This window comes from Aythya marila (assembly GCF_965140915.1).
Source record: "Aythya marila genome assembly, chromosome: 14".
Lineage (NCBI taxonomy): Eukaryota > Metazoa > Chordata > Aves > Anseriformes > Anatidae > Aythya > Aythya marila.
The window spans coordinates 14,732,934-14,748,009 of record NC_139055.1 but is presented as its reverse complement, the minus strand read 5'-3'; the positions used below and the strand labels follow the sequence as shown (position 1 = coordinate 14,748,009).

General features: G+C 42.0%; 1 protein-coding gene across 1 annotated transcript in view; it reads right to left on the bottom strand.

The window, feature by feature from the left end:
• ADAMTS2 (ADAM metallopeptidase with thrombospondin type 1 motif 2) overlaps window positions 1-15,076 on the bottom strand; it is a 177,527-nt gene that overhangs the window by 146,745 nt on the left and 15,706 nt on the right. The gene's annotated exons all lie outside the window — the stretch shown is intronic.

The window sequence follows — 15,076 nt, the reverse complement described above, 5'->3', positions numbered from 1 at the left end:
TAATCTTTCTTCTAGACTCTCGCAATGCAAAATGTCTGCGAAACACAGTGCTGGAAGTAGCAGGTTTCAGTTACTGCAGTTACTGAACGAGCAGGAAGCTCATAATGACTTGTGGCTTCGTGTCTCTGAGACAGAACCCAATCCTCCAAAACGCCAGCCTTTCTGAACAGACGCGAGATCATAAAGCGGGCCCTCAGGCTCTTTACGTTCATGTAACAATTTCACTGACCACAGCAGTTACTGCCTACTTTTGTTAGTGCATGGCAGCGAGATGTACTTTCTAATGTCTTTGCCCTAAAATCTTGAGGAATGTTTCCAGATTAAAATTGCTTGAGAACTGCTGCAGAGATTTCTACACTCGGTGAATAAACGATGCTTCCTTCCAAGCAGCGCGACTGCAGCGCAGACCTCTGGCTTTGTGCTAGCCAGCCACTGACACATCTACGCAAGTACCACACGCTGCTTCATTTTAAAATGGATATGGAAAAAGGGGCAGCCTCACCTGGGTACTGCAAAAAAAGGGGTGATGGAATTTAACCACCTGCACCAGCAGCAGAAGGCACGCAGCAGCACGGGAGCCTTCTTCCATTCCTTGTTCCTAAGAGTAATGAATCCATGCAATGTTCTTTGAGGCTCTTAAATGAAAAACATTATTTAACCAAGGCTCTTTTTATAGAGCATTTTGCATCGGTTCACTATGGGGCACAAAGGGGAAGGAAATAATTTCTGGAGACTTTAATAAGAATATACTGATCTGACTAATGGTCTTGCTATTTTAACTTTGTATAGATTCACCTTCTTCAAAGCAGACCAATAAAATATGTATTTTACTGCAGTGGAAACAGGTAGGTGTACAAAAACTGTAGCTTCATCTAAGGTTTGGTTTGGTTTAAAAAAAAGAAAAAAGGCAGAGATACATCTGCAGCCTATCGTTACTACAGGCACCGCTTCCAAACCATTCAGAGCCTGTCCTAGCATCAGAAGTTTTCCGTTAAGTTCCACCTCGGTAAGCTGAGCTATGCAGAGAATTTAAATCTAGAAATAGTGGTAAACACTGTCCTTTAGTGGCTTTCCTATAAGATCCAGGGCCAAGTTCAGTTTTGGCTTATCCAGTTTGAGAAGTTCGTGCAGTTTACAAGTGAACTTCCTTTGTGCGCAGCAAAGCCCAGCTCTCTGCGTCACGCCGGAGGACGTCACCAGATGAGAGCACATTCTGTGCACTGCAAGTCATCCGCACCGACGGGATGTCAGCCTGCTGGGATGCAGCGTTTGGCCCTAGCAGCCAGGAAAAATATCCTAAGAAAGCCTGAGCAGGTAACGCTGGAGGTGGTGATGCCTCGGTTTGAGATTCTTACGGACAGATTAAGTTATTATTACAACTGGATTAGAAAGAAAAAGCGTGGCTTCCCCTCCACCCACCCCCCTTTTTTTTAGATTTTGGAGAAGGATCAAAGGAGGAAGAACGAGGAGAAACTGCTTGCAAATCTCAGTGCCGTGCGGGGGGAGAAACCACACACAAAGCCAAGAAACAAATGGATAACTGGAGAGAGAAGAAGCCTCTTTCATCAGGCTCTTCTAAATTTGAGGCAGACTTTCTCTCCGGTTGTAAACTGAGAGAGCAGTGAAGAAAGAGATGGTACGTTTGGAGTCACGATGGAAGCATCAGAATATATCAAAACAGCTGTAGGCACAAACGCACTGGCTGGGACAGCAAGCCCATTGCCTAAGCCTACAACCACAACTGTCTGCCCTAGCCATAAATCAGCCTCTTAACAAAACGGTTTTTCAGTTCCCAGGCTCCTCCGATGCTCCTGGGCCTCTCTTTTTTTTCCAAACACATCTGCAGGGTATGCAGATACATTTAGGGAGCAAAATATTCGCTCTCTCATCTTCTCATGGCTTTGACAGCAGGAGGCACCACCACCACCACCGAAGAGGTAAACCTTGCTTCCAGAAGCCAAAAGGCAAAATCCACCAAGAGGAGAGAGGAGAGAAAAAATTCCAGCAGTGACCTGCAGCGATGCTGTGCTGCTGGTGCCTCCCGTGCGAGTCGCCGAGCCGGGACCGCTCCGCTCCTCACGCTAATAGCACAGATGCTCCGGGAGGCCCCAGGCAACGGGAGGGACGTGGATTTGGCAGTGCCTCGTTGTGGTCTTTTTAATATCGTTTATTTAAAGCCTTTCTGAAATCTCCTTTCAAACGACAGCAGAGCGGGAGAAGGGTAATTAAAAATAAAAGGAAGTTTTCATCTGTTTCAGCACGATCAAAGGAGAAGGTAAAGGAGCGTGCGAGTCCTTAGGGACCCACGTTCCCCACCGCTGCACAGTCAGCTATTGTCATAAAACACGGACCTGGATTTTCTTCAGGCAGTTTTGCTTAACAGGATATTCTGAGATGCAACATCTCATTTTCATGAGGGGCCTCGGGGGACAGAGTAAAAACACCCATCATGACCAAAGTAAAGAGCATTTAAATATCAAAGTAAGAGAGGGAAAAAAAAGGTAGAGCAGAAAGCTTTGTCCAGCTACAGGGATTAATGAATGATGGCACAGGTTGGTTTACCCTCAGCTAAGTGAACTTTCTTAGTGTAAGCAGGGCTGGGGATAAATTGGGACATTTATTCCAGATGACAAGAGTAGAGTAAACAAATAGATGCTTTTTAATTTCCCCTTTTACTTAGGGAGCCATAAAAATTCAACAGCAAAGACACTGCACAGGGGAAGACTTAGAAGATTTAGATTAACGCAAAAAATACAACTTTCTATCTGAGCAAAGCTTTGTCATAATAAAGGAACAGGAGTCTTTTAAGTCCAGAAGGGCTCATCCTCAGAGAAAAGCACAGCCCCATACCCTGCATGCTGGATTCCCATGCCCACACCTCTGCTCACCTCGGTTCTGCCCCTGTGCAGGGGTCCTGGGCGCTCCTGAACTTTCCATGAAAGCAGCAATGGTACGAAATCCTCTCACATCTTGTGGGGAAAACAGAGCAAACACTGTCCAACCCTAATTAAAATAAACCTGAAACACTCGATTGTGCAAGAAGGCTCTTCAAATCCCTATTTGAGCTTTTAAAATCAGGTCATTTTTAAGTGCTGTTTGAATACACAACTTGCTTTCATTTCATTGAAATGGCGGGACAGGATTAGCCGTTAGATTTACTGTAGCTACCAGGATCAGCCCAAGGGGACCACAGATCTGATGTCACATTTGAAGAAGCACTTTGAATTAAAAGACAATTAAAGAAGAGATTAATAATACATTCCATACTTCATCCCTCAGTAAAGTAATGCCATCCTATCTCACTTAGCAAAGCACGTAGCAAGCAAAAGAGTTATCTGGACCTCCAGAACATCTCAGAAAGTCCACCCCACCATCATTTAAAAACAAGAAAATTAAACACTGCGGTGATGCGTACAACACGGACACAGAGCAGCACGTTGCATTATCTATAGGAACTGTTTCTCTTACTAAGGATAAAGTCTAGTTTAAGCACATGGTTCTCGTGAGTTATAAATTTTTCATAAAACTTCATCTTACTTTTAATTGTTGTCACAAGCCTGAGAAATCAAAGATTTTCAGAAAAGAAAAAAAAAAGCCTTAGGAGTCTGTGGTATACTATACTTTCCTTGCAGCTAACTCTTTTGAAGACTTGTTTTTTTGTTTTTAATTACAAAAGGAAAAGGGCTTTTAGAAGGCACAGGAGTGGTTTAGCAAATTACTAGCTAGAGCACAGCATAAAACCCAGCGCTGACAAGGGGGTGCACTGAGAATTTGGGTCCTGAGGTCAGAAATACCATCTGTAATGAAAGATGGTTGTATTTCAGAGTGCCAAGTGACAGCTGTGGTCCAGAGCTTTTCGTCAGATGTGCAGGAAGACAGACTCCAAAAGAGGAGAAATTGGTGTATGCACATCTGGTAGAACAGCATCCAGTAATTTACTACAGGCATAATGGCTCCTTAGCTTTTAAGGCAAAATATAATTGGGCATGAATGGCCATGGTTTTAAAAGGCAGCTTCCAAGATGCATAAAATAGAGGTATCGTACAGATGAAACCTCTTCATATACAGGAAACCTCTATCTCGGTACCTAAGTCATTCACTGTCTTGGTTTTGGACCTTATCCAGAGCCGGAGGCAGCAGTGGGCATCCTCACTTGCCATCAGAGAGCAAGGCCTGAAGAGCCACAGTAAAAGAGAGAAGGGCAGGAACTCGGCGCTGAGCAATCTTACAGATACATAGATTTAAATTCCATTTTTCATCCTGGAAGAGGGAGGGAAGAGCTCTATCACTCTGGAAGAACTAGAGCCAAAGATAAATACTATTATTAAGAGCAAGAATAATGCATACAGTTGATCCTGCAAAATTCCATTCAGCACAAAAAGACAAAAAGGAAGATGACAATGCAGTCTCTGAACTTAGCGTAACTTTTGCTTTTTAGATACAATTTTCTGATCACTTCTGATGGTGACCAGATGTATGAAACCCCTCTGATAAATGCGAAGTATGTTTTTTTTTCAAATTAAAAGTAAATTTTTTGTTCTAGATCCAACTCAGCATACATTTTGCATTAAGAAATGCTGCCAAATTTCATAACTTAATTTGAAAAAATGATCTTTCCTTAGTCTACAAATTGCTACATTCCAAGCACATCCTACACAGCCTGGTCAAACTTAACGCAGTCTCATAAAGCTTAAAAGAGACTATTTCCACTTGTCCAGGAAAGTCAATAAGACAAGAACGAGTGTTACTTGTGATACCATTAGAAATACTAAATACTTACAAATTATGCTACAAAACATGGACATGAATAACTCAGTGTAAGTAAACTCAATAGCATAGGACTTGTCTGCTTTTCTTCCATGAAAACAACTTCTTAGACACTGTTCTTTAACATCAGAGCCTGTTGTCCATGAGATATTTGTAACTTGCCCATTTAATTGCAGGCTTGTCTCTCTTTTGCATTTGAAGTCTATATTATTTCAAGGAGTTCTGCTCCACTCTTTCCTCATCATGGTTTACACACTGTTGCATAATGCAACCTTATTAAAGAGTACAATCTGCTGTAGAAGGCTTTCTTCTGCCTGGAACTACAGAGAGAACCGAACTACGGCTGGCATCATTTCAGCAGCAAGTCAGTCTACTTCCTGAAAGGCAAACTAAATAATTTTATGTCCTAATTACTTTGGGTAAACTTGAATTTAGCCTTATGCCATCTCTCTATGTAGTATTTAGCCATGAAGTGCAGACTCGCTAGCACACCCTGACCCACTTAATCGGAAGCTGAATCATAACTGATACCAAAACAGATATCAGAGGAAAGCGTTAGCCAGTTCACCAAATTTCTTCCCATGTCTGCAAAAACTTCAGCTGACTCATTAAGAAATTACTTCTAGAAACGAAATATGGAAGAGCAGCAACGTCCTAATTAACAGAACAGGAAGCACATAATCACAGGGAGAACCATTTTGTCTAGTGGGTGCACTGTTGGACTTGTCACATCAACCAAGCTGTGTTCAAAGGCTGTGTTCATCCCCAAATGTGTCCCTGCACTGCTGTTGGGTTTTCTCGCTACCCCACACTACCGTGAGCTTAAATAAACCTGCCCCACAATCAAGCCTTACTAATCTTCCTACTGAGGTAGATCAGCTTAAAGGACGTTCAAAGTCATCTCTTAATCTCATCTCTGGAGATTATAACCTCCTCCTATCTGTTCCAGGAGTTTTTTAAAAACACTTTTGCTCCACTGCAGAAGAATGTATTTTAACCAGAAAGAGGCCAAGACTAGAACACGGCTTCCAAGTCCTTAACAATTCAGGTGGGGCGCCCATCCAAATCTGCTCTGGATGCAAGTCAGATCCAAAGCTTCAGAAAAACTGTTTTCTTGTTCCAGTTCAAATATGGACAAAATCTCAAAATCTCTCTTGAGACAATGAACATACGCCTCAGATGAAATACGATTAAAAATACTGTTCCTCCTTCATCTCGCGGTTTAATTCTGAGGAGATGGTCCCACTTTCCCCTCTTCCAACATTACACCCAGCTCTGCTGTCAGTCCACGTGACACCGAACAAAAGCAATCTCCCTTTGCCAGCTACAGACTTTCCACCACTTTCTCCTGTTCCAACCCAGCTTTAACACTTTAAGAAAATATGCTTCAGTCCTTTCCATTTCCAAAGTCAATTCCCACAGATTAATGCATGTGGGTTTATGAATCAACACACAGGACGTTTAACTTGAGAAGTTCCTCCCTCTGCCCTCTCCTTGTGACTGCACTCCATATTCTCAACTCCAGGCACGTTACTAGAATAGTTACTCCTAACTTCATTAATCAACACCCTAATCCATCCCACAGGACGCTAGCAGAGGATTCTTTTCCTGCAAAATCCTGCCGCTAAGGACGACCGCCCTACACTTACCACATGTTTAAAATCGGCAGCTTTTCCACCTCTTTTACCCTCATTCGCTTTCACTTCCACCTCATAAATATACCTTCACCAAAGGAAAATCAAGGAAAAAAGAAGCCACCTCGCTGGCCCAAGGCTCCTTGCAGGGTGACTGCTTTCCTCACACCAGCAGCAGTCTCCGAGTCTCAGCAGCAGGCCACAGCCAGGGAATGTCAGACCTGTGGCTGGCCTGGCTGTGTTCAGAGAGCTTCCTTCTGGGAATGGGACAGGTAAAGAGGCTCAGACCTGAGTTATTCTTCAACCAAATGTATCTGCTGCACTCGGAGGTACTGCTAAGCAACTTGTTATTTGGGTGGTAGCTACCTTCTCCTGCAGTGGTATAGGGAAAACGAGTTAGTCCAATTCCTGAGAAGCTTACGAGTTCAGCATAACATATAAGAAACACTTTTTTTTCCTGCAACAATCTGCTCTTTGGCACAGCCTCAGAATACTTTACTGCCACGTCTTACTTTGAAATGGGAGGATGCCAAGAATGAGATAAGTGCAGACATCCATGACTGGGAAACACAAGAAAAAGGCCTTCTCCAGAGCCAATTACAGCCTTTAGCAGACAAGCGCTTCAAAGGAAAAAAAAATCCCCCAAACTAAACAAACAAAGAAAAAGTAACAGTAAATTTGTCTCTCTGCATTCAACAAGCAGAAACACAGCATTTATTTCTTTAGATTAAAAGGCTCTCCTTTTTTTTCCTTTTTTTTAATGAAAACCCCTAAAATATCCAACCAAACCGAAATAAAGCCTTTGTTTCTTCAGCACTTGAGAAGTCTGGCTCTGTGACTCTAAAACATGAATGCCTAAATTATTACATTAAGGAAGAGATCATTCTCTATCTGAAACTCTAAATTCATTGAATGGAAACCTAGATTACAGCAGAGACTTGCCATGAGATAGAACTGCTTTAGGGGCCAGATTTTTCTCCCGCCAACTCCATTTAGCTTTTGATCTTCCATAAAATACCGATAGCATTTTATTGTGTAGTTTTATCATCAGTGTTTCCACTACTACAGGTTGTAATCAATATGAGGCGAAAATGTCAATGTGCCTATAGTCCTAATTTGAAATTCCATAGTTTGACATTTTTCCTTTTGGAAATAGGAAGTGGTAACTTAAGTCAATTAGGCAAAACACAGTGTGTGAATACCTTACAAAACGTTAAGAGCGGGGGCAAATGAGTTAAATTAAATAAGCCGCAGCAAGTAATTGACCAATTACATTCAGCTTCATGCACAATTAAGTCTGTTAGGGATCCCAAACTGACCCATTCTGTTACCTTGCCCAGGTACATAAAGCCAGCAGCTGGCCAAGAGAAGACCAAAGGAAGGAAAAGACCAAAAGGCACGATAGCAGGAGCAATGTCTTTTGCTAATACAGGATCATTTTGAACCTCTAGGGAAGATCTCAGAGAAGCAAGCAAGCAAACACCCATATAATAGAAAAATAACAGCAAAGTCCTTCTCCCCCCTCCCCAAAAGGCAACTGAAAACATCTCGGGAATCTCCAGCCTGCCTAACCTCAAGGAAGACTAACACAAGTGAATGTGTCTCAAACCAGTCAGTCTTAATGAAACTGAAAATTACCTTTTAACAGCACTAGAAATGTAATCTAGCTGCTCTTCAGTTGCCTGATCAGTTCACGTTGCCTGATGCCAGAGTTCCAGCCACTTCAAAGTTTTTCCTCCACATCTCCTTGTTTGCTAGAATATTGATGCTCATTGCTGCTATTGCACAGGAGAGATATAAATAAATAAACAGACTAGCATTAAAACAACTCCAAAGCCTTCTGAAAGGGGTTGGAAGACTATCCAGGAATGGCCAGCGCCATCCAGCACCCCTCCACGTCCCTGAGGCTCCAACGAGAGCCAACAGCTCACAGCGCAGAAACGCAGGCCAGCTGTCCAGGGCTACATATTCAAAGTATTTACACATCAAAAGAGGCCGTCAGTAGGATGTGCAAACCACCCCTCAGGAGAGCTGAATGCTTTAAACTCACCGCAGGTCAGGCAGGTTACACGTGTGGAAGTTTTACTTTCCACCAGGTGCCACGTACCTTTTTTAGTTCCCCACGTAACCCTATTAAAGTTTGTACTCTGGAATGGACTGCAGAGAGGGCAAACAGACACAGAGTAGTTCAGAAAATCCACTGCAGCCTTTAGTATCACTGGAAGTTTCAAAACCTTGTTTTTCTGACAAGGTTGTTTTGAGTCTCAGGCACTTTATTAGGCTGGAGACAGGCACGACTACAGGAGGTTTTGTGGTTTGTGTCATACAAGAGATCAAACGTCAGGGTCATAACTGCTCTCGGTGATATTAAAAATAAAGGGCAAAGGACCACAGCAATGCTTTTGTGAACACGTGCAAGAATATTCACTGCTCACAATTTAAACTAAACTAACTTCAGCCGATCACCGTGACTGCTGGAGAACAAGCCAACAACCTGCAGGCCTCTGCCAGCTGGTGTATCACACACACAGCCCTGGTAGAGTGGCAGAAGCACCGACGAGAGAGAAAATTCAAGAAATGATTGAATGGGTTTTGCTGAAAGTTTCCACATACATGAGAATTTACCTCTGGCTTAAGACCAGGAATGAGGAACTGACGGTCCAAAAAGAATGTCTTGGCCAAGGCTACGTAGAGCTTGAAAAGGGGGCTTCTCGTGAGAGCTCGAGTGTTGTGGTTAGTCTGGCATCTGCTATCACATGTTTTACATTTTCCTTCCTTAATGATATTAAGCTCCCTGTAAGTACTGAAAGTAAGGAAGATTTACTTTTTTTTTTTTTTTTACCCGTTTCTCCCATATGCTCTGGAGATGCATTAGCACCATTTGCCAACTTATTCCATTTTTAAAGCAGTTGAGGGATTTTAAATGTACAATAATTTAAACGATTCAGTCCAAACTTCATTTAATCAATACTTATCTTCAGTTTCTGTGAGTTTCATAAAAGATCAACTGTCTTTTGCAAAAGGTGGTACTTGGAATAGCTTGAATATACAATATAATGTTACAAGTATAGGGAAACTATCATATACACAGACTACTCCAGGAAACCTGTCTTCCAGTAGTTTCCATAAATCTTAATCCAACAACTAAGAAGATTTTTTTTAATCTTTGACTTCTTTTCCAAAGAAAAAAGCAATGCACACTGGGTAAGGTAACTATGCAGAAGATTAAAAGTAGGAAATACAGCAATTTTGGAATACCCAACATTGCTGAATTGTAGCTTTTGGGCTCTCTTAGGACCTTCTCGGTCTCTCTTAATGTGCAATTATTCTAATAGCATGCTCAAAAAAAAAAAAAAATGTAGCATTGAGCCAAGGAAACCACAAATAAAAAAGGAAAAATGTGAACCTGATGCTTGATAAAAAGACTATTACTTTAGATTTACTTTCATCTGTTATTTTTCAATTGTACCAGCCCAATTGAGCAATTTTAAAATTGATGGAAATGCCATTCATGCAAGTAAAATAATGCAACTGCATCTTATTGTTGAACTCGGCTGGGCAAACCTCTCCTGAGACAGCACAGCACCGCCACGTTAACTGAGCTCCTACAAATGGGGAACGGAGACGGGTTTCATCCACTTCTTCCCCAAGCAGCTGATTCCCATGGTCGGAGAGCAGTCTGATCGCCTGTGCTCCCAAGTGGTGAATGTAGTGGGTAATGCTCTGCTTAGCTTGAGACTCCATATGCAGAAGAGGCAGAAGTGAGCTGAGATGGATCAAAGCAGGGGCAAATGCTTTGGAAGAGTTCATGTAAGGACAACGCCATAGCCCAGGCAACTTCTGCTACAAATCGGGGCAAAGAAAGGGGAATACTGAGTCGCCGTAATTCCCCCAGCAGCAGTAGAACAGAACTTCCCCAGTCCTGCAAAGAGGATTTGGAGGTGGTGTTATTGGATTATACCACAGTGAGCAAAAGATGCAGAAACCTAACAAAACAGAGCAACGTGCATTTTAACACACCTAAAATTTCAAGAGAAACAACTGTATTTTGAAAGGAAGAAAAGCCCATTCTCTTGTCTGAAACTGGATTTAAGGAATACAGGAAGCACAAAGCTTTGCATTACTTGTATTAAATGTTTGGCTGGTTCAGTAGCAGAACACAAATTAATTATCTGAAAATTAATGTCTGCAAAGTGACTAGAAAGCTTTTATTTTTCCTAAAGGAGGCTTTTTATATGAACTATCTCATTTCCTGATTAGCAAAATAAAACTATGAAATTATTTTCACCCTGGCTACATCCCAGCTGGATCCCAGCACTGGCCCGAGAACATACTGTACCCATTTAGCTGTTGAGAAAGTCCAGGAGAAATTCAAGCATCTACTTCTCATCTCTCCTGATAAAGATATTAACCCAGGAATGTAAACATAGGGCTGGGCATGTAATATACAGGCAGATGCTTGCCTGGAGAGTTTTATACCTGGTTTTTGTTGCATTGTTACCCCCACAGCACAAACAGCACCTGTTCTGCTTTTGGAGGAGAGTCCAAGTCCAGCCCTAGCTGACAAATCACCGAGGTTCATACCTCTGTTGTTTCTCTTCCCAGGTCTTATGCAGAAAGGTTTGTTCCATTCCAGAAACGCTCTCACCCCTAATGAGGGCCAGAGGGCTACAGCCAACACAGGATTCACCAAACATTACCAGAGTCGTGCACGCACGTGGGTCAGCAGGCTAGCAAGGAGCAACGTGTGGGTCGAGTGCTTGAGTACAATTCCTAGCAGCTAAATGTCACTGCAGTATCTGTTTTCAATAAATACGGAGAAAAGAATCCATACCCACACGGTCGCAGTGCACAGGGTCATTCCTGTAAGGCTTTTCCTGCTCCAAGCCATAAAGTCACAGAGCAAGACAAAATTAGCAGTTAACCTGGTTTTATGTTAAAGTTATAGTTTTATGTTTAGTTACACCATTAGAGTAAGGGTTTAAGGCCATGACAAGTACTGCTGGGTAAGTCAGGTATCTCCTGTCTCATGAAAGGTAAATCCAAATACACACTGAGAGCCAAAATCCAAGAGCAGAATTAATGCCTCTTCTGTTTGGAACAAATAGAGCTATCCTTCAGGAAGGTGTCTGTATAAATGCTACAATAAGTGAGAATTGATTAGTATTTTCCAAAGAGCAATGTTAAGATGGATTTATAAAAGCGATCAATAGGCATTTTTTTATTAGTCACATTTTTGGCAGCTTGCCTATAACTGCAAATATATATTTTAGAAGTTCAATTCAGCAGCCAAACCACGTTACAGAAAAAGAAAGACAGTAAAAGCACATCTCGTGGAATTGTATTAGTGCTCCCTCCTACCTACAAGAGAAAGTTTTACAATTAATTCTGGCCAAGCAAATTAATTCCACTTTACTGTAATACCGTCCCTTGAATTCCCTCCACGCTGACTAGGTCTTTTCCATTCCCCTTCCTCATTCTTTTATTTCATAAATGCTTGGCAAAAGCATTGTCTGTTGGATTAGACTGTACTTAACCTGAAAGGGGTTCATCAGTCACGGGTTTTAAGGTAAGAAACAAGGCAGCAGCACAGGGAGATCTGGTGTCCACCACGGTCCTGAACAGGGCTCTGAGCATCCCTGGTCAGCAACAAGGCTGCTGACAATGGTATGGATTGAGAAGCAGGTGCACATGAGAAAAGTCAAGGAGACAGCCCAAAAACACAGAGTGCAGAACATCAGACAGAGAAACAGGCTGTTTTCGTACAGCCCTAAGAAAAAAAGACTGAGTTGGGCATTGGGTGAAGCAGCCTTTGAGCTGGGAGCGGGGATCTGTGCCCTGTTGCTTGATTTATTTTGAGTTGAGGGAAAAACTTCCTACCTCCTTTGTCAGCAGGCAGGCTGTATGAAGGATAGCTGACTCCAGCACCTCGCCCTAGCTTCAGCTAGCTGCAGGAGCCCAGGTTTTGGCAAGTCTGGCTCGTGGCGAAAGAAGGAGCGATACGTGTAGACACTTCAGAGTTTAAAATGTCATATTTTGATGCTGACAAGTTCAAGACACAAGAAGAGGTTGCCATGGAAACACACACCGTATTGCCTGGAACATAAGGCAACGTTTTACATTCACACAGGGAAAAGAAAAACTTGGACCAACAGTTGCCAAATCAGGTTTTGGGTGGGGAAAAAAATTAGTTTGTCATTTGTTCTCAGACAAACACTTTAATTTAGAAACAATGAAGCCAAAAGTAATGAAAGCATTTAGAATTTATTTCACATGGCTTCCCCGTCCATAGAAAATGACTTTTTGCTCTGAGGAAAGACTTTATTTTGCAGTCCATCAGCAGCAAATCCACCTCTGTATTACCGTATGCTGGTGTCTCCGTCTGATTGTCCTTCTATAATTAAAACAATAATGAACAGTTGTGTTCTTTGAAAAGTTACTCCTGCAACGTTCCTTATCCAGGTACCTACACTGGCTAACAGAACTAATACAGGAATAAAATTGGCCAGAAATGTGCAAATTTGTATCCACAAAGAGGCAAGGTCTTTGCTGTTACACTCACTCTGCCCAGCCCCTTCTCTAACTCACTGCTGGCCTGATTTTAGGACCCAATTCCCACACACCCACGTTTCCTCAAAAGAAAAGAATTCCTTCCAATTAATCTTTCTCCCATAAATGTATAGCTGGAATGATTTTTCTGGAAACTTTCTATTAAGTAACCGCTGGATTTGAAAGACAAGATTTTTTATTTTTTTTTTTTTAAAGAGAGGGAGGTGGGGCTCGACTTCAAGCACTTTATTTTTGGAAGCACAGAAGACAGTTTGAATTGTTCAGCCTGAGCCCAATTCTTTTCTATTTTGAGTGTTCTAGGAAGCTTTACATTACTGGGGCATTTACTTGTTTGGGATTTTTGGCTATCACAAGCATGATAGATGTACAAACCTTCAGTTCAACTGAAATATTTCCAGTCCGCAGCTGTGATGAGACCTTCCTGATTTTTGCAAAGGAGGCCAAGTCGCACTTACAAACACAGAGAGCTGTGCTCTGTATCATGGTGTCGCGATCAATGTTTTTGCTTGATAACTTTAATAAAACCTAAAACAAATTGCAGCCCATATTTCTTCATCAATACTGACCGTAACTACCACTGAGCAGCACAAGGGGAAATCTCTTTTTTTGCTGACTATGAGAGGGCTAAGGATGTTCAGGTCACACCGGCGGGCCTGAAGACAAGCAAACAACCTTGTGAAGCAGCACGAGTGCTCTTCTGCTCCCTGTAAACGCCCCAGCACGCCAGCACCATGGTTATAGATAAATCCTAATGCAGGGCTGTGTTTTCACAGATGCCTATGGAGTCAGGTGTAGCTAACTGACATTAAAACACTGATGGGCTCCCAATTTCCTCAAAACTTCAGCTTATGTGGTTACAATCACATTACATCACATCCAACTGGCTTATTTTTACCCCGATCATCCTACTGTCATAACGACACCCTGTAAACGTTTTCTGCTGGAGGGGCAACTGCAGCGTCTCAGCACTGCTGTATGCTATGGAATTCAGGAGCTACTGCTGCCACCCATGCAAAATGGATCACAGCAAAAGGACCAAGAAACACAATTTTTTAATGCCAGATCATGTTTGCATCCATCCAGCAGCATCCATAAATTCGGTGTTTATTACTGTATTTTCAATCTGTCTGTACGAGATTGATTCTGTGGCTAGTTCCAATACAGCCTTTTTTTTCTTTTTAATCTAGACCACTTTTTTCACACGGACCTTCCAGGTATGCAGTATATGAACTTTTCCCCTTACCTTCTACTTTCAGCATCAGCTCTGAAAAAAACTTTTGCTTTTCTTTGGAATCTAGGAACTCCATGCATTCCTTAAAAACCTGACAAAAACATTGAAGCAAAGCAAGAGTACATTACTAATGTGTCTTCAATACTGCTTAAAGCATACCTTTCTCTTTTGTCACACCTCACTTCCCATTTTTTTCCTCATTATTACCTTTGTTGAACAAATGTGTCTACCAAAACTCATTAATATGCAGAACAAAGGTAAGGATCTTCATACACTTGGTTCCCTTTAAAAATCTACAGTTGTATCTGTTTCAAAAAGACTGAGAGGCAGGGAAATATGGAAAAGCTCATCTGTGAAGTTATGGAGACCTTGGCTGCAGTTCATTCAGCTTCGCAGGGTTCATCACAACAGTATTTGGCTCTTCTCTCTTCTGTTCTCTTCACTGCTAATGGATACTTTACTGTTTAATTAGTGCAGCATGATCCAAATCCCATCAAAGTCAATAAAACTCTTTTCATTTATGTAAATGGCCTTTGGACTAATTCCTGAATTAGTACCAGAAGCAAATAAAACACCCTTAAGAAAAAGTATAGATACACTGAGCTTACACTTTAAAGTACAATCCTAAAACCTTCCTTCCAAGGGTTTTTACTTGCTTCGAAGAAAATTTCATTATTGAACAACTCATAAAAACAGCTCGACAGGCCTTTTTTTCCCCAGTCTGATTAAAGTGTCAAAACGAATCTAAACATAGGTACCGCTTCTCTGAAAACTCCGGAAAACCTTCCCATGATTAGGGCAGCAAACCTGCCTCTAAGGTTATGTCCTCCTGAAACCACTCCTGGGGCAAGCCCAGGAGGGTTTCACCCTCCAG